We start from the raw sequence: 8941 nt of genomic DNA, 5'->3' as shown, positions 1-8941 counted from the left end.
TGGCTCTCAGCAGCAGCAGCCTCACCCCTCCCACACCCCCAGCCCCACTCAAGCGGCCCCAGCCCCACTCAAGCGGCCTCCTGGAACTCTGGACCACCACCCTCACTCAACTACCCCTATTTCTCTGGGCACTCGTCTCACGGAGCGAGTGACAATAAAGGACAGATGGCCTAGGGAGGGTATCAGGAGGATGCAGCCCATACCTCTGACGCTGTAAAAGAAAACCAGCCCTGTCTCTCAAGAGGGGAAAGGTCCTGGGGAANAAGAGGGGCCAGCTCCTGGGGCAAGGAATGAGGCCTTGGCCTCTAGAACTGGCCTAGTTTATAGTTATACAGGGAGTATAAAGAATGTTGAGACCCAAGTCCATGAGGAACAAGGGGTCATTAGCCTTGGGAACATCCCTAAAGTCAGCTCCCCAGGACTCCTTCCTGATGAACAAGCTCCTCACACCGTTTTGCTCCCAGCCACATGCCACACCTGTTAAGCCCCTGCTGTACATGAAGTCCCTGCAGGCCTCCAACCTGAGGACCTCATTCCACTTTGGTGCCTCCCCTGGCTGCCCTATGCACACAGGACACCTTTGGGCCTCAGATGTGTCCCACCAACTCAGAAGCCTCAACCAGTGAAAAGTCTTGTTTTGAACTAATGGTAGGGAGGGTTGGNCAGCCACTGTGTTTGAATCATGTGAATAAAAAGCGGTTTCCAATTTCTCTTCCCCAGGCCCGAAACCAGTCTTGCAGAGGAGTTGGAGTACACGTTGGATGACAACCCTGGGCCATGCAGGGCACTGAGGAACCGGGGGCTGGGAGCCTCAACCACAACCTATCAGGAGAACTCCCTGGAGCTTGGTCTCCTCTGTTGACCATTGGTTAGAGGGGGTCACTGCTGAAGTAAGGAAATGCAGCCACCAATTCTTGGACAACCGTAAAACCTCACAAGCTTCAAGCCCCCAGAAGAATCTCCAAATCTCAGAGCTTCTCTGTCACTGCGCCCTAGAATTTAAAACCCAAGACTGTTGGGCTTGAGGAAACCTTAGGGTTGTTAAGCCCAACAGCAAAGAAAGCAGAGCCCCCACTTGCCAGGTTCTATCATCTTGAGCAAGTTGTTCAACTACTCGGCGCCTCTGTTTTCCCATCTGTAGGACGGCCATGATGACAAGACGGACCGCAACAGGCTGCGGTGAGGACTGAATGTGATCATTTGTGAGACTCAGTCAATACTATGTCTGGCACCTAGAAAACTGGAGATTAGTGTCAGCTATGGGGATGACGGTGGAAATCTGGAATCTTAAAACCTTGGAAGCTAGGATTTGTCGAAGTAGAAAATTGCAAAGGCTGAGAGTCTCAGAAGCATCAGGTCATGGTGTCCCTGACCATGAGGCCGTTGGGGTCCCAGGGGGTCTCTGGCCTTCATGAAGATGGATGCATTAACACCAAGGGCCTCGTCAGGACCTTCCCTGTAGGATACTCTCCAGGTCAGAGCTCTCAGGCCCTACGACATGGTGAGGCGAGAAGACTTTTCTCCCTTTCCTCACTCACTGATGCTAAGTGGATTCTGGGAGCCAGTGATTCTCAGACTTTTCGATTCTGTGAATTGTTGGGGAGGGAGGTAGAGAGGGACTCCCTGCATTTTTCTCCATGAAATAACTTCCATGCCCCTCACCCTCTGTGGGAAGATGGGATGCAGAGCTTCCCTTCCCTGGGCAGTAAGAGCAGTGATGACCAATTCTCCCTAAAAGGAAACTGAGGCATAGAGCAAGGCAAAGCCTCTGGAAAACCAGTCCTATTCATATTCTTTCCCTGGTGTTTCCCATCCCATCACACACATAGAGTGATGTCTCTGCCTGCTTGGGACGCCTCCGTGATTTGTTTGAGTTTTTTTCCCTTATATTTTTTTTCTAACTCTACACACTTTTGTTTAAAAAACTGTGGTTTCTCATGAGCCCTGTTATCTCATTGATACCTCTCACCTCTGTGGTGAGGGGAAGAAATCATATTTTCAGATGACTCGTAAAGGGCAAAGAAAAAACCCAAAATTTCAAAATTTCCGTTTAAGTCTCATAATCAAGAAGAGGAGAAACAGAGCGAGCGAGAGAGAGAGAGAGCAAGAGAGAGAAAAAAACTATGAGAACCCCCCCCACCCCGTGATTATCAGCACACACACTCATCGAAAAAAAAAATTGGATTATTAGANNTCATTATAAAAGCAAAGTTGTTTTTGATATGTGACAGTTTCCCACAAGCCTGGCTGATCCTTTTCTGTGAGTCCACTTCACCAAGGTGAGTGTCCCTGCTCTCCCCCATCAGATGCGGGCCCAGCGGAGGAGATGGCAGAGAGGTAGGCACTGGGTGGGGGGGCACGGGAAGGGGCCCTCCGGTACCGTCAAGACACACACAACTACTGCAATTCCAGTCAGGTAAGATATTTTTTACAATAATAATAGTAATAATAAATGCCAGAAGACTGGCAAAGTACTTAATCATTGGGTGGGTAGAGGCAAAGATAAATAAATTGATTGATATGTAGATGGGCAGGATTTTAAAAATATGCCAACTGCCCGTCTTTATGAATTTCTGAGCCTTGAACAACCTGAAACACTGCCCAGGTGTAACTGGAAATTTCAGCTACACCTCTCCCTCCTATTCATCTCTTGTCACTTGATAGTTCCCATCCCTCTTTGTCTGCTCGCCCTATCTCCCTTTTTCCATGTTGCTCTGCCTCTCTCTTTCTCTGTCTGTTTCCTGAGCACTCAGACTCTCCACTGCACTTTCTCTGGCTCTGCCCAGCTTCCCTGTCTCTGTCTCTTGCATCTTCACCACGGTCCGTCTGTCTCCCACTGTCTCTCCTGCTCTCTTGTGTAGCCTCCCCCACCCCCACCGACCTGCCTTCCCACCCACCATCCAGCAAGGAACTTTGGACAGTTGGTGCTTAATCATGGTGTATTGATTTGATGAAGACATTTACATTTTACAAAAGTGAGCATCAGTTTTGTTTGCCCCGATCGAAGGAGGGTTGTGAGCTGTCGGGTCAGGCGGAACATTTCATTGAACTTGGGCTTGCACAGCATGAAAGACCCTCCTAGGTGGCACTTGGAGCCATTGGCAACTGTGGTTTAGCTGTGTGGTCCTACCCCAGGACTGTGTGTGTGTGTATGTGTGTGTGTGTGTGTGTGTGTGTGTCTAGAGTCCGTGTCCAGGAACCAAGCAGGCTGTTCAGGGCTGGGGCGAGCTCATCTCTGCAGGTTTAGCAGGTGCTGACTGTTCGCTGTTAGTATTTTTTTAAACCAAATTTGAACCACTCTCTCTATTGGTTTGTTCCTGCTTTATTCAATATATGGGAGCATTTTGTAGATCACAAAAATTGTTTCAACAGATGATCTTTCATGGCTGTCAAGACTGTCCTCACATTGGTATGAACCATGAATTAACCAAGTGCCAATTATTAGACATTTGGGTTGTTTCTAGTTTTTCCCCAGAATCATCCCTGATTAGTTCCTTGGATTCCTGAAAATGGAGTTGCCGGGGCAAGAGATGTGTGCATTTTTAAGGTTTCTGACCCTCTCTGCAAATTGTTCTTCCAAAAGTTTGTCCTGTTTTATGCTCCTTGTACTTGAGCTAGCCCCTAGGTGGGTATTATCATTTTTTAAATCCTTTCTCAGCATAACAGGTAAGAAAAAATGTTACCACATTGTTGACATTTTCATTCTTTGAATACTTATACTGTTTATTGATCATTCATACTTTTTCTTAAGTCTTCTGGTCATATCCTTAGTACTAATAGGGTATTCATCATTTTTTTCTTATTGATTTGTCAAAGCTTTTTATTTAGAAAGGATATTAACCTTCCAATAGCCGTAATGTGTAGTAAGTATTTCCCCCAATTCATCACTCAATTTTTCTATTTGTTTATGGAGTTTTGTGATGCTATGATGTTTTTATATATGGGTTACTCTTTTCTTCTGTGGTTGCTGTCTCTGGTTTTGTGCTTAGAAAGTCCTTGAAAATGAGATAAATGTTCACCTGTGTTGGCTTCTAGTCTCTTTTATGGCTTCATTTTTTCCATTTGCTGTGGAGGTTAAGAGTGTGGGTACTGGAGCCAGACTGTCTGGGACAAACCCAGTCTCACCCCAAGCCATCTGTGTGATTTTTAGCCAGGCATTTAACTTGTCTGTACCCTCATTTCCTCATATGTACTGTGATGATTCTAGGAGTACCTACCTCAAAGAGTTGTTGTAAGGATTAAATCTCTTAACCATGTTAAGTGCTTAGCATAGAGCCTGGCATTCAGTAAACCCAAGAGCAGCATTAGATATTATTATCTATCTCTTTAATAGATCTGGAGTTTATTGCAGGACACATGATGATTGTGACATTTCAAACTGGGCAGAAGGAATGGGTGGGAAAATGGACTGATTATTCATTCAATAACTTTATATTCCCCTTAATTGTCCCAGAAACGTTTGTTAAACAATATATCTTCTACTGCCTCCCAGTTTGAAGTGCCACATTCATCACAAACTCGATTCTCTCTAGACATGGGTCTGTGATTGAGTTTTCCATTTTGTTCTGTTTCTTAGTGTCTGTTCTTATACCTGGGCCATCCTGATTTGTTGATTGTTGCTTTGCAGTACAATACATTCCCTGCCCATAGGTCCCAGCGTCTTGCCCTTCATTATTCCTTCTTATTTGATGCAGCCTCAGTTCCTCCAGCCAAAGACCAGTTGACAGGAACTGTTCTTATCCAGGGCATAACTCTCTCCCTCCCCCCCCTTTCCCTCCCTCCCTCCCTCTCTCTATCTCCCTTTGCTGTTGTTTCTGTCTCTTGTCCTTTTTGTTTCTCTCATTTTCTGTCTCCCTTTTTGTGTGTACTTCTATGACTTTCTGCTCCTATGAGTTCCCCTCCCCCCATCTCTGTCACTCTGTCTTTCTCTCAGCATTGCTCACTCTCTGTGTATCTCTGTCCCACCTCATGTTTCTCCCATCTCTCTGTGTCTCTTGTTCTCTGGGTCTTTCTGTTCCCCTATGTCTATCTGCCTGTCTCTTTCTGTTTCTGTCTCTGTCTCTACGTATCCCTGTCTCTCAGACACTCCCCTGGATAGAAGGGCAGTTGTCAACTTGATGCCCTGTAGACATGTTAGCAACTCACCCAGACACAAAGCAGAAGGGCCCTGTCTCTCTTCTATTCCATGCCTCTCCCCACCCAGTGTACAAGGGGGCAAACTGAGGACCAGAGATGGGCAGGAGGGCTTCTCCCAAGGACTCACAGAGAAGCAATAGCAAAGTTGAGACCCAAGCTCAGACCGTGGGATTCTTGGTGGGACCCTGGTTCTGTCTCCCCCCACCGTGGGCCTCAGTTTACTTCTCAGCACCCATGAGGGGAGGAGGGAAACCTGAGCTGCCCGCTCCCCCCAGCTGCTGCCATTCCCCCTTCTGCCTTCTCATGACTTGGACCTTTACTTAGGCAGGAGGTTCCATGGCCACATGGGCCAGTGTGGGACCCAGCCTCACAAGAGCTACTCTGGGTGGGGTCCCACAGTCCCATGGGTTCAGAGGCCTTGTGTCCAGAGGGTGGTGATACTGGAGGGACATAAGTCAGTCAGTCGATGTGTGGGTCTGGCTATGGATAGAGCTCAGTCATGTCCCCAGAGTTGACCCTGGCCCCTGGTAACTTCCATCTTGGAGCCCCTCCATAGAGCCTGGCAATGGGCTCTCTACTAGCAAAGGCCGAGGCTTTTCCTGCTCCATGCCATGAGGCCCTAGAGGAAGGCACACTGGTCTCTACCTCCCCGCCTCACTCCGTCTCTTGTGGAATGGCTATGAGTATGGGAACATCATCCCAGAATGGACAGGGAGACTAAGGCCCTGTACATGTTCATTTACTGAGCACTGACATTTTGTTAAGCATTCATGTACATTAACTTTAGCAGAGGGGTACTATTACTGTCCCACTTTATATATGAGCCTGAGGAGAGTTTATAGCTAGTTAGTGGCAGAGCCCAGCCCCAAGCTGGGGGAAGGAGAGATGATTCCGATCCTCCTGCCTTCACAGAACTTAGGAGGGAGGCTAAGAGGAGGCTTGCTACGTTTCCAAGCCTGGTAGGCCAGAGGTTCTATGAAGTAGTGACCTTCCTGTCCTTCAGGAAGTTCGAGTTTGGACACCATTGACATTAGCCTTCCCATACTGAGAGGTTGGACCCATGAACCCTGTAGAGTGGGTTTGAGATTCTGGGATCCTTTGAACCTGAGAAATGATGTTCTATGATTCTGAGATTCTGGCATAGTACCATTTGAAGACCCCCAGGGTCCCAATACCTCTACATGGTACTCCCCAAGCATCAAACCTTGGGCCTCTCCATGACCCAAGAAGGGCCAGGTCTACAGGGCCCAGGGCTTGTCATGGTGGCCAGATGGACGTCATTCACCACATCCGCAAGCACCCACATCACCCCCACGTGGGCCAAGCCCGCTGCAGGATGGGCCAGCCAATTCTCGGAACGAAACCCGTGGGGTGGGGTATNCCATGACGTCAATGGCGGAAAATCTGGGGAAGTGACAATAGGGCCCAGATGCAGACCCCGATATGAAAACACACTCTGTGTCCCAGAAACATCCTCCATGCAGCTTCTGAGAAACAGTCAGAAAGGGACGCCCCGACAGACAGTGCAGGAAGCCGGCTGCCCAGCCCGGCCCTCCAGGTTCCCCACCAGACAGACCATATCTATGTCCTCTTTCTGAGAATGTATTGATTAGTGCTACCCTGAGTCTGACCATTCCAGATGTGATTGGGGAGGAGATTTCTTATAAGCCTCAGCCAAGCGTCCAGGCAGCTTCAGAAGTGACCAGAGGGCAGCCATGTGGGCCAGGCCAGAGTGGTGGAAACCATCTATAAACTGACCAAAAATTGATATATGTTTACTCAATCTTCTGTAACAAATTGCCACAAACTACAGGGATTAAACAACAGAAATTTATTGTCTCACAGTTCTGGAGGCCAGGAGTCCGAGATCAAGGTGTCGATAGGGTTGGTTTCTTCTGACACTGCAAGGGAGAATCTGTCCGTGCCGCTCGCCTAGCAACTGGTGGATTGCTGGCAGTCTTTGACGTGCCTTGGCTTCTAGAAGCATCACCCCAATCTCCGCCTTCATGCATTTGCTCACCTCCTCATGGTCACTAAGTTCTGAGCCTCTGTAGACCCAGGCTCTTGATTCACACACAGTAACGTTCTAACCCCCTGAGAGCCTAAGAGTTTAATACCTGGATTCTCACCACCAACCCCCCTCTGCACTAGAGCTCTGACAACCCTTGTGAGCTCACAGCAAGGAAAGGAAGGAGTGACTGCTTCCCTAAACCCTCCTTGTGCTGGTCTGGGCTGCTATCGGCAGCAGCTGTGTGCCTAACCCAGTGCTGTAGTGCTGTGGGTGGGGTGTGGGGATTCTCTCTCTCTCTCTCTCTCTCTCTCTCTCTCACACACACACACACACACACACACAGTGCCGCAGCAGGGGCCTTGTGAAATGTGCACACATGCACACTTTCTGGAGAAAGATATGGAGCTCTCACATTGCCACAGGACTGTGGAACGCTGCACCTGGGTAGCCCCTTCAGTAAAATGTAGGCTGGACTAGGTAGTCCAGCTCTGGCTTCCTCTTAGACTGGGATTTCGAGAAACTGAAGCCCTGCCTGTTACAGAGTGTAAGGTTCTAGGACTCAGCAAAGGAGCCATTATGGAGAGCTTTCTGGATAGGGCTCAGATAGGGGATACCAAGGAAGAGCAGACATTCCAGGCAGGGCATATAGCATGTGTGCAGGCTTGGACAGCAGAGTTGGGATAAACTCTGGTGGGGGCTGAGTTGAGATGCTCCCACAGGCCCTGGCTCAAGAGAGCTGGTCTCCCCTCTCCAGCACCTGCCATGTCAGCTCTGTGCGGGGCAGGAGCCCAGAGATGATTAGACCCCACCCCGGCCTGAGCCGCAGACTCCTGTACTGAGCTGCCCAGTCAGTATTTCCACTTGCATGTCTAACACCAGACCCTTTGTGTCCATCCACACCTGGGGTCATCACCCCCAACCCTGCTGTCCCCATAGCCCCCATCTCAGGTGATGCCCGCTCTGTCCTTCCTGCTGCTCAGGCAAATACCTGGAGGTCACCTGGACCCTCCCTCTCTCACCAACCCCCACCACATCCAAGCTGCCAGCAAATTCTTCTGACTCCACCTTCAAAACACTCAAAATCCACCCACTTTCTTACCATCTCCACTGCCACCATCCTGGCCTGTGCCACAGCTGTCACTTGCCTGAACTATCACAGAAGCCTCCTCACCAGTACCCCTACTTTCACCGTTCTAGAGTCTGTCCCTCTCACAGCAGCCAGAGGGATCTTGAGTCCATGCCCCCCTCCACTCTTGTGTATGCTAGGTCACTGGGATAAAATAATGTCACCAGGAGAGTCAATGACCAATCCCAGTAGGATCAGCAAAGGTCACGTGGCCTCTGCAGAGTGCAGGGAGGCCCAGGGGGCTGAGGCTTGGAGACAAGCCTCAAGTGGTTGGGGGAAAAAAGCTGAGACCTGCCCTGGCTGGGGCCCCACAAACCACCCCAAACCCCCACCTCCCTTGTAGAGGACATACCACCACCAGGGCTGTGCCAGCATGCACAGGCAAGCCAAGTCCTGGACCCGTGCACATCTGTACATGGGACATATGTGGAGACACACGCATACCTGTATTCCTGACACCAATGTATGTGCGGTGTGTGCCGCACATACACGTGATCAGCGCTGGGGTCCAGCTGGGGATCCCTTGGGGACATGCCCCAGCGGATGCCTACTGTGACCAGTGGAGGTATCCACGTGGTTCAGGTGGTTGAGTAGTTCACACACACACACACACCCCACCAGGGACATGTGTAACTTCTTCCCCTCTGTCCCCACAGCCTGCCCTTGAA

Source organism: Crocuta crocuta, unplaced genomic scaffold (assembly GCF_008692635.1).
Source record: "Crocuta crocuta isolate KB4526 unplaced genomic scaffold, BGI_CrCroc_1.0 scaffold943, whole genome shotgun sequence".
Classification (NCBI taxonomy): Eukaryota; Metazoa; Chordata; class Mammalia; order Carnivora; family Hyaenidae; genus Crocuta; species Crocuta crocuta.
The sequence above is the reverse complement of the archived record's forward strand: the minus strand, read 5'-3'. Positions refer to the sequence as shown.